Raw genomic sequence first — 7,631 nt, 5'->3', positions numbered from 1 at the left:
AATTTTTAATAAGAATTCCAGGAATCATGCAATGTTAGTCTAAAGCTTTAGTCTAAAAAGATTAGACATGGCTAGCCAAGCGTCAGCAGGACATTACATTCAAGAGCTAAATTGATGAGAATCAATCAGCTTTTTGTGATGATATGAACATCACCTTGAAACTCTAGTATTCATTCTGAAGAACTATGAAGAAAAATACATAATATAAGCAACAAGATGAACCGTCAGTTGTCCAAACTCGAACAATCCCCGGCAACGGCACCAAAAACTTGGTGCACAAAATTGTGATCATCAATGGTGCCATCAACATGGTACGCTCAATTGCAATCTCAACTCTTTATCGCAACTTCCCACAACTAACCAGCAAGTGCACTGGGTCGTCCAAGTAATAAACCTTACGCGAGTAAGGGTCGATCCCACGGAGATTGTTGGTATGAAGCAAGCTATGGTCATCTTGTAAATCTCAGTCAGGCGGATTCAAATGGTTATGGAGGATTAATGATTAAAAGATAAATAGAACATAAAATAAAGATAGAGATACTTATGTAATTCATTGGTGAGAATTTCAGATAAGCGTATGGAGATGCTTTGTCCCTTCCGTCTCTCTGCTTTCCTACTATCTTCATTCAATCCTTCTTACTCCTTTCCATGGCAAGCTGTATGTTGGGGATCACCGTTGTCAATGGCTACAGTCCCGTCCTCTCAGTGAAAATGTTCAATGCTCTCTGTCACAGCACAGCTATTCATCTGTCGGTTCTCGATCATGTCGGAATAGAATCCAGTGATTCTTTTGCGTCTGTAACTAACGCCCCACAATCGTGAGTTTGAAGCTCTTCACAGTTATTCAATCCTTGAATCCTACTTAGAATACCACAGACAAGGTTTAGACCTTCCGGATTCTCAAGAATGCCGCCATCAATTCTAGCTTATAACATGAAGATTCTGATTAAGGAATCCAAGAGATATCCACTCAATCTAAGATAGAACGGAGGTGGTTGTCAGGAACACGTTCATAGGTGAGAATGATGATGAGTGTCACGGATCATCACATTCATCAAGTGAGGAACAAGTTATATCTTAGAACAAGAATAAGCTGAATTGAATAGAAGAACAATAGTAATTGCATTAATACTCGAGGTACAGCAGAGCTCCACACCTTAATCTATGGTGTGTAGAAACTCCACCGTTGACAATACATAAGTGACAATGGTGATCATTGGCTTCGGCCCCAGAGAGGGAACCAGAAGAACCAAGATGAAAATACAATAGCAAAAGGTCCTATTTATAGAGAACTAGTAGCTTAGGGTTTACAAAAATGAGTAAATGACATAAAAATCCACTTCCGGGCCCACTTGGTGTGTGCTTGGGCTGAGCATTGAAGCTTCTATGTGTAGAGACTTTTTTTGGAGTTAAACGCCAGCTTTTGTGCCAGTTTGGGCGTTTAACTCCCACTTCTGTGCCAGTTCCTGCGTTAAACACCGGGCAGTCTTGAGCTGATTTGGAACGCAGGTTTGGGGCATGAAATATCAGGAAAAGTATAAACTATTATATATTGCTGGAAAGCCCATGATGTCTACTTTTCAACGCAATTAAGAGCGCCCCAATTGGGCTTCTGTAGCTCCAGAAAATCTACTTAGAGTGCAGGGAGGTCAGAATCCAACAGCATCTGCAGTCCTTTTTCAGCCTCTGAATCAGATTTTTGCTCAGGTCCCTCAATTTCAGCCAGAAAATACCTGAAATCACAGAGAAACACACAAACTCATAGTAAAGTCCAGAAAAGTGAATTTTAAATAAAAACTAATAAAAATATAATAAAAACTAACTAAAACAAACTAAAAACATACTAAAAACAATGCCAAAAAGCGTATAAATTATCCGCTCATCAGTGGACATTAAGTTTGAACTCCAGAACCTGGCAATAATGAATCCCTGATCGCTAGCGTTATTGTGACTCACTTTTTCCAGTAACGCTAGCGACTATGCCAGCGACCATGTCAACTTCAAAGGAGCATAACTTGAGTTATAGAGATCCAATTGAGGTGATTCCAGTTGCGTTAGAAAGCTGATATTCAGAGCTTTCCAAAGATGTATAATAGTTTATAGTGGGCATGAAATTGGAGCACAAATAAGAGGCATCTTTTAACCCCCAAAAACACCAATAGGTAACAAGTGCAACGTTAGTGTGGCTAACGCCACACTTGTAGCGTTAGTGTGGCTAACGGCAGCATTAACGCTAAGCAGTTGGACCTCAACTTGATTCACTTCCCTCTCAAGTCCACTTCAAAGCTCAAGCAAGCAAGCCCACAATTGTCAACCAATCAAGGCCACAAGAAGCATCTAGAATAGGAATTTTCATTTAATTGTAATTTGCTTTTAATTTCATTTTTGTAATTTAGGAGAGCCTATATAAAGGCCTTAGTCTTTACAGTCAAGAGAATTGAGAAACGGATAATTGAAGGAAGGGGAAGAGGGTGAAGACCAATTCGAACTTCTGTGAATTGGCACACTCCAAGGGGAGTGGGTCTTCGGACCCCTCCCCTCAACCACTCTTCTTCCTTTTCTCTTATTTTCTTCCTTAGGAGTAGTTTCATTTTAGTTGTAATTTTCATTTATGAACTTTGAAGTTTCAATTCTAGTTTTAATCTTCATCTTTATTTTTCTACACTTTCTTTCTTTTCTATTTTGGTAGAGCAATGATCAACTAACTCTTTTCATTGGGTTAGAGAGCTCTATTGTGATTCAATGGATCAATTGTAGTTCTTATTCTTCTTCTTCTTTCTTTTCTCTTGATTTTACTAGAGAGCATTCGATCTTCATCCAATTGGGTAATTGTCTCGGAAGAGAAATTGCTCATACTTGGATCTCCTCTGAGCCTTGGAAAACGGATGAGGAGATTATGCTAGAAATGCTCTCTCACATTGGATTAGGTTGGGGGTTGGATGGATATAGTGACATGTAATCCTCCCAATACTTTGATCTATGAATGTGTGTGGTATAATCAGTGACCAAACTTCATCTCTTCCCATGAGCAATTAAATCAATGAATTGGGAAATTGTTCAAGCTTAGAGAGATTGGATTGCCAAGGAATTGGGATCCAATCACTTAAGATTGCCAAGGAGATCAATGAATGCATTGATTGAGGAAGAGATGAGAATGAACTTGATCCAGAGGATTGCAATATCTCTTGATCCCAATGTTCATTTTATTTTTAGTTCTTACATTCACTTTTCTTGCCATTTTACTTTTCTGCACTTTATTGCTTTTTTTACTTTTATGCCATTTACCTTTCCTTGTTACTTATCACTCCAATATGATTCGTCTAACTAGGATAATCAATTAACCATTGATTGCTTAATCCATTAATCTCTATGGGATTCGACCAAACTCTTTTGTGAGTTATTACTTGACGACAATTCGGTATACTTGCCGAAGGAAATTTGTTGAGAGACAAGTTTTCATGCATCATCCACTTGCTCCGAATAAGAGTCTATAAGCTGAGTAAGATGTAGTGGTGTTATCTACTTACTCCAGGAGATTTTGAGGCTTTGGGTAAGATGAGAGGGCTGTGTTCTATCGCCGCTTGCTCTGAGTCAAGAACTGTAACACCACCTGGGTAAGAGGCAGAGTTAAGTTGTACCCTGCTTCGGGTATGCGGGTAAGATGCAAGGGTTGCAGCGTTGTCCCACTTGCTCCGTGTTTGGTGTTCTATCCATGGTTAGCTACCAGGACATGTCGGGCTGGCTATGTAACCGACAATTGATATCAATGGGCAGTAGGAAAGGCATCCATCATAGGCCTCTGTTTGACTTGTTTGAGTTTGCGTTATTTGGGATTGCCTTTGTGAAATTACTATGCTTACTCGTTATATAATTTTCTTGCTGTACCTGTATACTACTTGTGTTTGCTTTGTCTATTTTGTTTGTCTGTGTGGTTCTATTGGTAATCGGAGGATTGGAGGACAGGCGATGATTTTAGGGATTAAGTTAGAATTGATATAGAATCAAGAATCCTTAGATAATCTACCCTATTTTTGGTTTTATATTTACAAACTTTAAGACATGAATCTGAGTGTCGGAGTTCTAGGATCGCCTTTGGCCTTCCCGGGACATTATATGTTTGATATGTGGGCACTGTTACTATTCCGAGTGTTACCTGAAACTGTAGGTCAATCTCGGATGAGATCTTCTATACTGGTCGGTGCTGTTGAGTCCGACTTGATGATGGTGGCCGGAGCCGCCGTGTCCGACTTGTTGGACTTGGTGGTGGTGCTGATTCTTTGTCACTGGAGGGCGGTGGTACCTGCAAGGAACTTCGATGCTTAAGTTAGCAAGGGTATTAAGTAGGTTTTTTAGTAGAGTCAGAGTATGAGTTATACCTGGGTGCTCCAGTGTATTTATAATAGTGTGGAGTGACCTTTCTGGGGATAAGATAGTTATCTTATCTTATATTTGAGTGAAGTAATCTTATCTTTAAGGGGAACCGCCTTATCTTTCTTTAGGCTTTGCCGCCTTTAGATTTGGGCTGTGTCCTTTCATTTGGGCCTGCTTGGGCCTCTTATGGCGATTTGGCTGAGCTCTTTTAGAAGAGGTCGGTAATGGGCCAACCTTCCAAGAGGTCGGTCATGGGCCAACCTTCTAAGAGGTCGGTCATGGGCCAACCTTATAAGAGGTCGGCCAACCCGGTCCTTTATAGCTCGAACCAATGCATGAACAGTGCCCCTGCTTGAGTTCGGACCTTTCCATGAGATCGTCCTTTCAAAGCTTCGGTCTCTTTGGGGAAGTCGTGCTCAAGCATCCTGACTTTGAGTAGTTTCTCCTTGTTCGAGTCTGGTATTTCCCCTTTTAGTTTGTTGAGGGGGCTTTTCAGTCTTCTTCTGATTTGTTTGTCTTCACTGTTCGGGCTTTTTAGTCATAATCCAACAACTTTTTAGGTAGTGTTCTGATGGGGAACCCTTTTATAGTTTGTTTGGATGACCTTTTAGCACCGTTTTGATTTGTGCTCTTGCGTTTTAAGTAGTGTCTTTTTTTAAAGACTTCGTACCTTTCAGCAAAGCATTCCTAGCCTTTCTCTGCCCGTTTGCGAGATGTTTTTGTCCCTTTTGTGGATCTTTGTAGAGTGTTGGTACTTTGTTGTCCGACCTCTTTTGATCACTTATAGTTTCGTCCACTTTCTGTTTGGTCGAGGTAGTCCTTGGGGCTAACTTGTCCGACGACATTTTAGTGTTCTCGTAGAACACTTTTTAGTCAGTCTGAACAATTTTGATAGCCTTGTCATGGAGTCGTGGCTTTTTGGGCAAAGCTGTGTCCCTTTTTAGCGCACGCTTTCTGTTGGTCAATTTTTTTTCTTGTCGGATCTCCTCAAGTTATTTCTAGTAATCCATTTTTATTCAGACCTTGTTGGATCTCTTTTTTATGGATTTACTTTTTCATAACTCTGTCGCTTTAATCGGCTTGGGTCGACTTCTTCGTCTTGGTCCCTTCTAACTTATTTCTAGTAATCCATTTTATTTGGACCTTGTTAGGTATCTTTATGGATTTACTTTTTATAACTTTTTGTAGCTTTGTCGGGCCGACTTCATCATGTCGGTCCCTTCTAAGTTATTTCTAGTACTCCTCTTTCTAGGGCTGGCCAGGCATCTTTTTAGAGATTACTTTTTATAACTTTTTGTCGCTTTGATCTGGTCCGAGTTCTTTTATGTCGGTCCATTCTAAGTTATTTATAGCAATCCATTTTTTGTTTCAGACCTCGTCAGGTCTCTATTCATGGATCGCTTTTTATAACTTCTTGCATTATTCTGTCGCTTTTCATCTTGCCGATTTTGTAGAAGTCCGGCGGTGAGTTTGGTTCTCACTTGGCCGATGGTGCACGAAATTGTGATCTCAATGGTGCCAATAACTTGGTACGCACAATTGTAATCTCAACTCTTTTTCACAACTTCGCACAACAAACCAGCAAGTGCACTAGGTCGTCCAAGTAATAAACCTTACGTGAGTAAGGGTCGATCCCACAGAGATTGTCGACTTGAACCAAGCTATGGTCACCTTGTAAATCTCAGTCAGGTGGATTCAAATGGTTATGGAGTTTTAATAATTTAAAAGATAAAAAAACATAAAATAAAGATAGAGATACTTATGTAAATCATTGGTGGGAATTTCAGATAAGCGTATGGAGATGCGTTGCTCCTTCTAAATCTCTGCTTTCCTACTGCCTTCACACTCCTTTCTATGGCAAGCTTTATGTTGGGTCTCACAGTTGTCAATGGCTACTTCCTGTCCTCTCAGTGAAAAAGGTCCTCTACAATTTTTCACAATCAGCTGTTGGTTCTCGATCGTACAAGAATAGGATTTACTATCCTTTTGCGTCTGTCACCACGCCCTACAGTCGCGAGTTTGAAGCTCGTCACAGTCATCCCATTCCATATCCTACTCGGAATACCTTTGAAAAAGTCATCCATGAAGACTTCCAGAAATTTTTCCACCATATCAGAGAAAATTGAGAGCATGCACCTTTGAAAGGTTGCAGGTGCATTGCACAAGCCAAATGGCATCCTTCTGTATGCAAATACTCCGGATGGACATGTGAATGCTGTTTTCTCTTGATCTTTTGGATCTACTGCAATTTGATTATAACCTGAATATCCATCCAGGAAGCAATAGTATTCATGACCTGCTAGTCTTTCTAGCATCTGGTCTATGAATGGTAAAGGAAAATGATATTTCTGGTAGCTGTATTGAGCCTTCTATAATCAATACACATACGCCACCCTGTAACTGTTCTTGTAGGAACCAGTTCATTTTTTTCATTATGAATGATAAACCACTATTTTATGATTTATCTTGTGCTCAATTGAGTGGTTTTTATCTACTCTTTACCCACTTATTCATACTATTTGCATGGTTTTATATTTCCTTCCTGATTATGTGCTTTGATTGAAAACATGCTTCTTTGGACTTATATTTGCTTATTATTAATCCTCTCTTATCACCATTAGATGCCTTGATATGTGTGTTAAGTGATTTCAGAGATTACAGGGCAAGAATGGCTTGGAGGATGGAAAGGAAGCATGCAAAAGTGGAAGGAATGCAAGAAGTTGGAAAAACTGCTAAGCTATCCAGCCTGACCTCTTCGCACTCAAATGGCTATAACTTTAGCTACAGAGGTCCAAATGACGCGGTTCTAGTTGCGTTGGAAAGATAACGTCCGGGGCTTCGATTTGATATATAATTTGCCATAGTTGCCTCGATGCCAGGTGACGCGAACGCATGGGTCACGTGGACGCGTGACCTAGCCAACACCCAATCCGCGCGGTCGCGTGGACAACGCGGCTGCGTCACTTTTCTGCGACCTGTACGGACCAGAAAGCACTGGAAGTGATTTCTGGGCTATTTCTGATCCAGTTTTCGGCCCAGAGAACATAGATTAGAGGCTATAAAGTGGGGGAAATGCATCCATTCATAAGCATGCTCTCATAATTTACTTTTCATGTTTTAGATGTAGTTTTGGAAAGAGAGGTTCTCTCCTCTCTCTCTCTCTTAGAATTTAGGACTTCTCTTTCTAGAGTGACTCTCGATCCAGGTTTAATATTCCTTTTTACTATTTAATTTCTCTTTTATATTTTGATTACTCTGAA

This window comes from Arachis duranensis, chromosome 4, assembly GCF_000817695.3.
Source record: "Arachis duranensis cultivar V14167 chromosome 4, aradu.V14167.gnm2.J7QH, whole genome shotgun sequence".
Taxonomy (NCBI): domain Eukaryota; kingdom Viridiplantae; phylum Streptophyta; class Magnoliopsida; order Fabales; family Fabaceae; genus Arachis; species Arachis duranensis.
Note: the sequence above shows the minus strand (reverse complement) of the source record.